The sequence below is a fragment of the Eschrichtius robustus genome, chromosome 13 (assembly GCF_028021215.1).
Source record: "Eschrichtius robustus isolate mEscRob2 chromosome 13, mEscRob2.pri, whole genome shotgun sequence".
NCBI lineage: Eukaryota > Metazoa > Chordata > Mammalia > Artiodactyla > Eschrichtiidae > Eschrichtius > Eschrichtius robustus.
The window spans coordinates 50,002,382-50,014,715 of NC_090836.1; positions in this window are offsets into that span (position 1 = coordinate 50,002,382).

Below are 12,334 nucleotides of genomic sequence, written 5' to 3' on the forward strand. Positions count from 1 at the left end.
TTTGCCTCAGTTTTTCAATTTTTTTGTTGCTCTGTGCAATTTCTTTGCATCTCTCTCCTTAATCATTCATTCTATCTTTAGCTACATGTGATCTACTGTTTAACTTGTTTAATGAAGTTTATATTTTAAAGGTTGTAATTTATTAAATCTATAATTTCTTTTAATTATTGGTTCTTTAAGAATTCTAAATATCTCTATTTTTTATTCTGTGTCTGACAATTCCATTCAGGTGCTATTATTCAGGGGTTTTGTTTGTTTTTGCTGCATTTTGTTCAGGGTGGCTTTCCCTTCTATTTCTCTGATGTTAGGAAGGGTTTTATCTTTGAGATTTCTATGGGGATTGGGGCTGCATCTCTCCAGGGACCATCAAACACTGAAGAAGCTGAGTGTACCAGAGTGCTACCTACCTTGGGAAACTTTAATTTCTCATCTTGAGGATTTTTGAAGCATGTAAAATTATAATTTGAAACTCTAACACAAATAAGGGGAGAGATGTAATTACAAACTATCAAGGGAATTTTTTTCTTACACAATGCCCAAGTCTAGATAGGTAAGGTATTTTGATACCTGGCATTGATGGAAGGTATATATTTTTAATTGTCCAAATAGTCAAGGAGTTTTTGAAGTTCTCTGTTCTAACCCTCTTCCACATATAAGTTCAGGTTCTTATGTTTGATCCTCCATGAGGTTCTTATAACCCAAGTTTCTTGGATACTAATATTGACAAACACTTCCAGGGATTTCAACATCAGCTTGTTTCTAGGTTCCTAATCTTTTTTTTTTTTCTTTTATGGCTTTGGACGATTTTGTTATATTTTCTCAATTTTTTTAGTATTTTACATCTTCATATTCTTTTTTCATCCTGTCTAGTGCACTGCATTGCCAAAATGAGTTTTGTGATTTCCTCTATAACTATATATGGTACTTAAGGGATTTGGGGATGATCAAGGAAAAAGATATGACCACAGGAGGCAGTAACACACAATTAACTTTACTGGGTGGTGCTTGGACAGGGTTGCATGCAAGGGAAGTCTATCACAGCATGAGACTGTCCAGAGGCTTATAGCAAGGAGGCCACCATCTAGAAGGCGAGGAGGGCAAAGGAACCCCTGGGGAGTGAGGACAATCAGACAAGGGGATTACATATTTAGGTGATGACACTCAGAAGTATGGTAGGGAGACTGTGGGTCAGCCTTATAACCACAAGCCTCTGTCTTCAAAAAGATAGCATATATGGGATGGTATTTCACAGGGTATGCAAAGCAAGCAGGCTCTAAATCGCTTAAAATCTGCTAGCTTGGGCTTTTTAAAGAATGATTGGATGCGTAAAAATTTGATTTTGGCACTGGTGAGCTTTTGAGCTAAGATTTATTAGCCTACAGTAAAGAAATAACCTAGGGGCCAATACACAGAGGCCATCTTTGGCTCATCTGTGTAATAATTACCTGAATCCCAGTTACTTTGCTTTTATAAATACAGAAAATATAACTTTGACCAAATGTGTTTATTTGATTGTTGTTTAAGCCCTCATAATGTATGCAAGATAAATAATAGACAAACCAATGCATTGATCATTATTTCATTTTCTCACTTTCCAATTTGCCTCTCTAAATTCTAAGGAATTTGAGAAAAATAAAGAAATGTACAGACAAAAGCCATATTTATTTTCTCCTCTAATTAAAGTAGATAAAACCAGGCTTCTATTTGTGTTGACACATCAGTATTCTTGTGAACTAGTTGTTCAGGGGAAGTTAGTTATGAGTGGTTGCTATATATTTCATATAATATCTAACTGTTTGATTGGTTGGTCATTAACCTTAATGCCAGCTGTGCTCGTTCATTCTTTGGATATATGGATAAATTCAGCTCAAAACTCCAGTCCCATGACCTAAAAAATCTAAATTTCTTCCAAGGATGTCTGTGAAACTCATTTGCTCATCAGCTTCCCTGCCTCTGGTTTTTACATTCACATATTCAGTTTCTCCTTATTTGATGTCAATATGGATGTGAAATCAGCGGCTGACAGGTTTCTATATACCCTTAAGCCATTTACACCAAGGATTTAGAAATCTGGGCTTATGGGTTAACATCTTTGAACGTATTACTCTATGACATTTATATTACTCTGACTTTTATCTCTTTAATATTTGCCTTTTCTCTTTTCTTCTCCTATTGTTTTGAGAACAAAAGGAAAATTTCTTCCCTTATATGTAGCAGTATAGTGACCCCCTTTGGAAATCTGAGAACATTCATCTCAAGTAGCTTCTCAGTTATTCTCTATATCATTTAGTTTTCTTACAAAAAGTTTACTATTCTTTCAAAAAGTTTTTCTGGAAAACAAAGTTTTCTTCATTATTTGCAAGAAGAGCATAGGTGCATATTTATTCATATATGTATGTGAGAATAAATGCATTTATCTGGAATCCCTCAGAGTTAGTTTCATTTTTTCTTTGTTTAGGACACTAATTGCAAATATATATAAATATTCTCAAGCTACTTATATTTGTCATAGAAATAAGATGATAGTATAATGTCTATCATGATTGTTCCCATGTTGTTACTTTAAAACTGACAAGTTGCCAGAAACTCTTAATCAATTGTAGAGGTTGTCACTAACTACAGATAAAACAAAACAAAAAAAAAACTAGCTCTGTTCAGAGGAGACAAACATGAACAATATTCCTATTGAACTATACCTTGAAACACTTCAAAGAGAGGTAAGAATTCCTGAGCACTGTCCCCAGTGAGTTGTTGATCATTGTGAGGAAGCACAACGGCAATGCAGAGCATGGGTTCACAGTCGCTGCCTCTTATGGCTGTCAACACAAAACTCTTTGCAAATCTCGGTTTAATTTTTCTTTATATACTGATGTTTGATAATATGGGATGATGTCACAATCAGTATATGGTAATTAAAACAATAATGTTTGACTATATTTTTGAATCACCAGCCAGTGCTTGCTGCTTTCTACCTGTGCTATTTTCCCCACTTCTATTGTGTTAATTTAGTTTGCAATAAATTATTCTAATATTCTCACTCTCTCTTGGAATCCACAACAAAATTTTCACTAAGAATGATTATTCAAAAAAGGATAAAAAATGTGATAGAAGTGATAAGCATCAATTCAGCCCTATATTTATATATAATTTTTAATATTTCCAAGTTCTATCTTAATCATCTACTCTGATATTTTGGCTATCACATCCTTCCTAATTAACTAGACAGAAAATCTGTGCTCCAAGATTTTTTCAGAGTTTACAATTTTGAGTTCTCTGCCACCAAGTTTTTTTTTTTAAACAAAAGTGGTATGTCCATACCATAGAATATTATTTGGCAATAAAAAGATGAAGCACTGATACATGCTACAACATGGACAAATCTTGAAAACATGATGATTGAAAGAAGTCAGTCACAAAAGACCACATATTGTATGATTCCATTATATAAAATTTCCAGAATGGGTAAATCCATAGAGACAGAAAGTAGATTTAGGGTTTGCAGAGTCTGGAAGAGAGGGAAATGAGAAACTACTGGGGTGTTGAAAATGTTCTAAAATTAGACGGTGGCCATAGTTGCACAATTCTGTTGATATACTAAAATCTACTTAACCGTACACTTTTTTAAGGTGTACCTCATGATGTTTTAATATACATATACATTGTGCCACCAAGTATTTATTACAGTTTAGTTTGTTTATTCAGTCAACAAACATTTAAGTTTCTACTATATTTCAGTTGCTTTTCCAGATGCTAAGGGGCCATAGAACTTGTGTTTCTTAATATTGATGGACATACAGTGAAGAAAAACATATAAACATAAAAAAATAAAATTTCCATATCTGTTTTGATGGAGGTCACAAAGGAGGTCAAAACATGGAATAGTCAATGGTAGAGTATAAGGAGATTTGTTAGTAAAAACTATTTGAGTAACTTTTGCTTTAAAAATAGTATTTTGGTGTCATTCTGGGGCATAGCTTGAAAGAAGCCTACTGCTAACTGTAAAACATCAAGTTCGTGACTTTTTTTGAACCCACTGAAGTGCTAAAGTTACAGGGAAACTGATGCTATAATCTAAAAAGAGATAGGTTCCTTAAAATAGAGACAAAGTGTGAAGATGTGCTTACTTGGGCAAGGCACATCTGGACATGGATAAGGAATGTTAAACTAGGGTGTGATAGGTGAACCTGTGAAGGCCAGCTTAGTGTGCACTGCTGAGAGATGGCAAACCCCAGGGACCATAAAAATAATGAAAGCCTACAACCTTCTACGGGCTTTTTTTAAAAAAATATGCTCCACCAGTTGCTCACTAAAAATATCAGGAGAGTTCAAAAAATGTCTCCTCATTATGCAGAACTGGAAAAAGGAAATGGCAGCATCGTGGAAGAAGCAGAAAACTCTACCTGGACCCCGTGTCCTACTTTCTCTATAGAACTAAAGCCTTAATTTGTGGATAGATGGCAAAAATATAGTCACATTTAGGCACTGATGAAAATGCATTGCAGTTACAGGAAGGAAAAAGGTGAAGAAAATGCTACACCACCTGGAAGAAGGGTAGGAATAAGTTCCAGGCTCAGATGAGTACTGGGGAGGTGATAAGAATACAGATATGGAATAAATTAAGGTAAACATAATTTAAAAAAATTTTTTTATTGCTCTAAAAGATTATTCCCTTTCTAAAGCAAAATTATTGCAATATATTTTGCGTTTGTAGCATGTGTAAAAGTAAAATATATGCCAATAATAGCCCATAGAATGAGAGGAAGGAATTGGAAACACTGTCATAATTGGGTTAAGCAAGTAAAGCAGTATATTATTGATTTAAGGTAGATTCATATTAATTAAACTGTATATTAAAAAATATAAATGACCACAGAAGAATTTTGAAATATATAAATACTAGGTCAATGGAGAAGCTAAAATAAAATTATAAAAAGTCTTAATCATCCAAGAGAAGGTAGACTATAAAGAAAAAATATATGGAAAATAGCTAGCAATATGGTAGATACCACCATACCCATAATGACATTAGTGTCCACAGTCTATACACAACAGTTAAAAGACAGAAAATTTCAAACTGGATTAAAAATTAAGACCCAACTATATGCCATCTACAAAAAATAAAATAAAATAAAATAAAAAACACTTTCAATATAAAGACATACATAGGTTAAAAGAAAAAGGATAGAAGAAGATAAACCATGCAAACTCTATCCCAAACAAGCTGGAGTGGTTATAGTTAAGTCTAGGCACAGTTAATTTAAGAATTAACAACAAGGAATATTATCAGGGATAATGATAAGCATTACATAATGTCAAAGGGAAAATTCTCAAAGAAAGTATACCGTTCTTAAATGTGTATGTATATAACAACAGAGCTTCAAAATAATGAGGCAAAAACTTAAATACAGCTGAAAGGATAAACAGACAAACACACACAGATGGAGATGTTAATGTTCCTTTCTTACACAGGAATAGAAAATAAATAAAATTGTACCATGTAAATTAATTTTCTACCTCTGTCTCCCCTTCTAAACAGCATCTATAACAAGACTCTGCCCACAGGGGAAAAATCTATAAATGTATTTGATCATGTCTGGAATACCATTCTGAGTTTTTGTTTAAAGGTAAATAAACAGGGTGGTAACATCAGTGAAATGACAAAATAGGTAGACCCAAGGGCTTGTCCCTTCACTGACACAGAAAAAATAAACAAAAACTATTGGAATCAACTTTGGCAGAATTCTGGAAAAATCAAAGGCTTACAGAAACCCAGTGAACATAGAATCAAGAAAAAGGCAACCTAAAAATGGTAGGAAATCTTTGAGGCATATTAACTTGGGCATTTTACTTCCTCTTACACCGAAGTTTTCACCTCTGGTTGATCTTTAGGCTCAGCACAAGCCAGAAGTGAAGCTAAGGCAAAGTTTAAACAGCCTGGGTAAGTGTTTACTACCTCAACATAGAGTCAATCTCCAAAAACTAGGAAAGTTTTTTTCCTTCCCTTCCCTCCCCTTCCCTCCCCTCCCCTCCCCCCTCCCCTCTCCTCTCCTCTCCTTTCCTTTCCTTCTTCCTTCATTCCTTCTTTCCTTCCTTCCTTCCTTCCTTCTTTCCTTCCCCCATATTATTTAAGGAAATCTCTGTCAAAACATTAGCTGACCACAAACTAAAGGAATAGAGACTTTAGAGACTACACACAACAAGGAATACAGATTTTATAATATTTAGAAAAGTCAATTAAATAACAAACAACTACAACCCACAGCAAACAATAAAACAAAACCTGAGAAGGAGGGAGGAATCTAATTTTCAGAGTTTCCACATATAATATTCAAAGTTTCCATGACAAAAATCTATGAAGCATGTAAAGAAAAAGAAAGTATGGGCCATTCATAGGAGACATTAACATGAATTTTCACTTAAGAAGCACAGACATACTTAACAGACAAAGACTGCCCTGGTAGCGCAGTGGTTATGAGTCCACCTGCCTATGCAGGGGACACGGGTTCGAGCCCTGGTCTGGGAAGATCCCACATGCAGCTGAGCAACTAATCCCATGTGCCACAACTACTAAGCCCGCGCTATAGAGCCCACGTGCCACAACTACTGAAGCTGCGTACCTAGAGCCCATGCTCCACAACAAGAGAAGCCACCAGGATGAGAAGCCTGCGCACCGCAACAATGAAGAGTAGCCCCCGCTTGCTGCAACTAGAGAAAGCCCACACACAGCAACAAAGACCCAATGTAGCCAAAATTAATTAATTAATTAATTAATTAATTAATTAATTAATTAAAAAACAAAATTTTACAAGGGATAGATAAGGACATTATCTACTCATAATATGATCAATTCATCAAGAAGATTAAAAAAATGCACCAAAAATAGAATTCCAAAGTACATAATGTAAACATTAACAAACCAAAGGGAAAATAGGCACCCCTACAATATTTGCAGACTTAAATGTCCCACTTTCAGTAATGGATAGAACATCCAGACAGAATGTCAGTAAGGAAATAGAGTACTTGGATAACACTATATCAACTAGGTTAACAGACTTACATGAAACTTTCTACTCTAGAAAAGCAGCATAAAAATTTTTCTCAAGTGCACATGAAACATTCTCCAGTATAGACCATATGTTAGGTCATAAAACAAGTCTCAACAAATTTAAACAGACTGAAATTATCCAAAGCTCTTCTCTAGCCATAATGCAATAAAACTGGCTATCAAAAACAGAAGGAAAAGTGGGAAAATCACAAATATGTGGAAATTAAACAACATCCCCTTAAACATCCAATGGGGCAAATAATAAATCATAAGAGAAATTAGAAAATACTTTGAGATGAATGTAAGCAACACTACAACATACCAAATGTATGGAATGTAGTAAAAGCAGTGCTTAGAGGGAAATTTTTAGCAGAATGAAGGAAATAATAAAGTTTAGAGTAGTGATAAAAAAAAAAACCAGAGAAAAGGAAAATAGTAGATAAAAATCAATGAAACCAAAAATTGATACTTTGAAGAGATCAACAAAATTGACAAACCTTTAGATATATTGACTAAGGAATAGAGACAAGACTCAGATTACCAGAATCAGAAATGAAAGTGGGAATATTATTACCAACTTTCAGAAATAAAAAGAATTATAAGAAAGTACTATGAATAATGGCATACCAACAAATTAGATGATCTTAATGAAAAGGAAATATCTTAGAAATGGACAAAGTACCAAAATAGATTAAAGATGAAATAGGAAATATAAAAAGACTTTTAGCAGGTAATTAGATTGAACTAGCAATTATAAAATCTTCCAACAAAGAAAAGCACAGGAACAGATGGCTTCATTGTTGAATTCTACCAATCATTTAAAGAGTTAACAATAAATCTTCTCAGACTCTTCCAAAAAACATGAAAGGAGGGAATACATCTCAACTCATTGCTCTGATACCAAAGCCAGACAAAGATATAACAGGAAAATAAGCAGACAACAACAACAACAAAACTACAGACCAATACCTCTTATGCATATAAGCAAAAATCCTTAACAAAATACTAGCAAACCAAATACAGTGCATATTAAAATAATTATACCCCTTAACCTAGTGGGATTTATCCCAGGAATGCAAGGTGGTACAAAATATGAAAATCAATCAATTAATACACAACATTAATATAAATGAAGGTTATTAAACAACAACAAAAAACCCATGATCATCTTAACTGATACAGAGAAGCATTTGATAAAATCCAACATTTTCCTGATAAAAACACTTAAAAGACTAGAAATAGAGGGGAACTTCCTCAAACTAAAAAAGAGCATTTATGAGCATACCACAGCCAGCATCATATTCAGTGGCGAAAGACTGGAAGGATTCTCCCTAAAAACAGGAATAAGATAAGAATACCCACTTTTGCATGTTCTACTCAACATTGTACTAGAAATGATAGATAGAGAAATTAGGGAAGACAAAGAAATTTTTAAAAACTTCCAAATTGGAAAGGAAGAAGTAAACCTATCTCTATTTGCAGATGACATGATCTTATATATGAGAAATTCTAAAGAATCCATCCATAGAAAAACTGTTAGAAGTAATAAACAAATTTGGTAAGGATACAAAATCTAAACATAAAAATCATTTGTATTTTTGTATGCTAGCAATGAGCAATCTGAAAGGAAATTAAGAAAAATGTCCATTTCTGATAACATCAAAAAGAATAAAATAGGATAAATTTAAAGGGGGTGCAAAGAGTTGTACACTGAAGTATACGTTGTTTAGTCTCTTTTTTATACTATTGCAGTAAGGGAGTAAAGACTTGACTTACTTTGTTTTGGCTTATTGTCTTAAGTGACTACTCTGACACCTAGCATAGCAGCTCAGCTTAACTCTTAATATGCAGCTAAGAGACAGCAAGACACAGATACTACCTGAGGAGGGGCTCTTAGGGAAGCCCAAAAACAACAGAGAGTATATTGACAAGGACAATGGAAGAAATTGAAACTATGGCACTAAGAGTTACAGCAAACATTAAACACAGCCCAACTCTTAGCCAGATAAAACCTCACGCTAATGGCCTATTTACCTCAGTTTCTACTACCTTGATACATTATATCTGGTTTTCAACAAAAAATTACAAGTTATTCTAGGAGGCAAGAAAAAACACAGTTTGAAGAGACAAAATAAAATCAAACAGATTCAGATATTGCACAGATGCTGGAATTATCAGATAGAGAATTTAAAATAACATTGATTATGTTAAGGGCTCTAATGGAAAAATAGACAACATGCAAAAATAGATGGGTAATGTAAGCAAAAATGTGGAAACTCAGAATGAATCAAAAGCAAGTTCTAGAAGTCAAAAACAATGTAACATAAATTACAGAGTGCCTTTTATGGGCTCATCAACACATTTGGCATGGTGGAGTTAATTATCTTTGAGCTTGAAGAAACATTAATAGAAATTTCTCTAACTGAAATGCAAAGAGAAAAAATAATTAAAAACAAAAATCGAGAAGAGAACATCAGAGGATTATAGGACAAGAAAGGTTTCCTAAAAGAGGCAAAACATGAACTGAGCTTTTTTTTTTTTTTTTTACTGTTTACATTTCCTTTTACAGAAGTAACACATGCTCAGTGCAGAAAACTTAGAAATTATTGGAATATGTGAAGGAAGGAAATACACCAATAATCCTACTGCCTAGAGACAGCTAATTTATTACATCCTCTTGTGTGTCGTCTGTGTGTGTGTGTGTACAAGGTTGTGATGTTAAATTTACTTTTTACTCAAGTTCCAGGCTGGTTTGAATGTATGTGCATTTGAGGCAAGAGCTGGGGCAGAGTTGGATTATTCTGCATAATAGAGGGGTAATTTATGGTCCCCAGAACATGAGAAAGCAAAGAATTTGAAAGCTACTGGGAGAGGGGGAAGCAGGAGAAAGGAAAAAAGTACCAGAGTAGAAATACAGCCTAGAAAAGACTTTGGAGAGAACTCAGACAAATAAAAAAAAAATTTTTTTTAAATAAAGAATTATGAGACAACTTCAAAAGGGTTAGCATAAACATGATTGGAATACCAGAAGGAGAAAAGAGAATAGAGCAGAAGAAATATCTGAACAAAGAATGGCCAAAAATTTTTGAAAATTAATGACACACCAAAACACAAAATATAGGAAACTCAGGACCATAATATTGTTTTTGATGCATCTTAATTTCCCTGATTTATACTTATGTAGTCATTATTTGTTTCCCATTTTCTCTTTAACCTTGTAGTTTACCTGCTGTTGTCTTAAATATGCAGATGTTTTAATCCTCTTCTATTAACCTCTTAAATCTTAATTCTTTCCTCAATATCTAATCCTACTGTCATGTTTATAATCTTTACCTTTCACATTGTATCCTTTTATCATATTTCCCCTTATTTTAATATTTTAAATGTTAGTTTATTGATTTCATGCATTTGCTCTGCTACACTTAAATTGGTATAAAAATCTTTAAATTGTGCTTGAATTCCTGATTTATATTATTTTAATACAATCACTTTTCATTGTTTACCCTTAATCTGTTCTAAAATTCTTAGTATTGGCCTCTTCATCTTTTATTATTTGAAAGTTCTTTTTCTTATAAGGGAATTCTCAGTAAAATATTATCTTCTCTCTAATCACCATAAACTGGACATAATAAAACCTTTAGCATTTATTCATTGTCTTACATTCATTTAACAAATATTTATTGATAATGCACTACCTGCTCAGGGATTTGTCTTATCCATATATTGGGGAGACATTAGTGAAAAATACAGAGTCCTTGATTCTTATGAAATTTATGTTCTAGTATATATTTGTGAGAGTAGGATGGAGGAGAGCATGATCTCAGAAATAAAACAAGCAAGTAAATAAAATAACCATGATGTAGTCAGATAGTGAATATTCCCAAGAGAGAAATAAAATAATTTGATTTGATCAATTGCCAGGGTTAGGGAGTGCTTTACATTGGGTGGGCAGGGGTGACATTTCTTACAGAATGATAAGACTTGGATGATAAGAGACAAAGACCTGACATATTCATACATATTCTAGGTAGAGAGAACTGTGAGAAGACCCTAAGGTTGTAAACATCTTCCTGTCTTCAAGGAACAAAAGGCAGCCAAGGTAACTAAAAAAGGCTGAATGAGAGAGAGAGAGAGCCAGGAGATTAGACAAGAAATGTGGTCACATGCCTGATCTTCAGGGCTTTGTCAGATATGATATAAATTTTAAGTTTTATTGTAAATGTAACGAGAAGGCTTTCAAAGTTCTGATGAACCCTTAAAAGATGATCTTTCTGGCCTCCATGTAGAAAATGAATTAGACTCAAGAGTGGACAAAGGAAACCTATTTCAGTAGTGCAAGTTTAAGGTTGCAGTGACTTCCTGGTGCAGTACTAGAAAGAAAGCAATGGAAAAATGAAAAGTAGACAGATTCAGGATATATATTTTTGGAAAAACAAGATTTACTGATAGGTTAGATGTGAGGGGAAAGATGAAATCAAGAATAATTAGTGGATTTTTGGTTTGTGCAATGGGTAGAATGATTCTGCCATTTATTGAGATAGAGACTGAGAAGAACATGTTTGAAGGCAGAAATTGAAATTTTATTTTGAATATTTTAAGTGTGAGATGCTTATACATATCCAAGTTCAAATCTAATGTAGGCTGTTAGAAATACGTGTCTGTTAACCTTATGGGAGTTCCCTTGTATGTTATTTGTCATTTTTCCCTTGTTGCTTTCAATAAGTTTTCTTTGTCTTTAATTTTTGCCAATTTGATTACTATGTGTCTTGGTGTGTTTCTCCTTGGGTTTATCCTGTATGGGACTCTCTGCGCTTCCTGGCTATTTCCTTTCCCATGTTAGGGAAGTTTTCAACTATAATCTCTTCAAATATTTCCTCTGGTCCTTTCTCTCTCTCTTCTCCTTCTGGGACCCCTATAATGCGAAAGTTGGTGTGTTTAATGTTGTCCCAGAGGTCTCTTAGGCTGTCTTCATTTCTTTTCATTCTTTTTTCTTTATTCTGTTCCACTGTAGTGAATTCCACCATTCTGTCTTCCAGGTCACTTATCCGTTCTTCTGCCTCAGTTATTCTGCTATTGATTCCTTCTAGTGTATTTTTCATTTCAGTTATTGTATTGTTCATCTCCGTTTGTTTGTTCTTTAATTCTTCCAGGTGTTTGTTCTTTAATTCTTCTAGGTCTTTATTAAACATTCCTTGCATCTTCTTGATCTTTGCCTCCATTCTTTCTCCAAGGTCCTGGATCATCTTCACTATCATTATTCTGAATTCTTTTTCTGGAAGGTTGCCTATC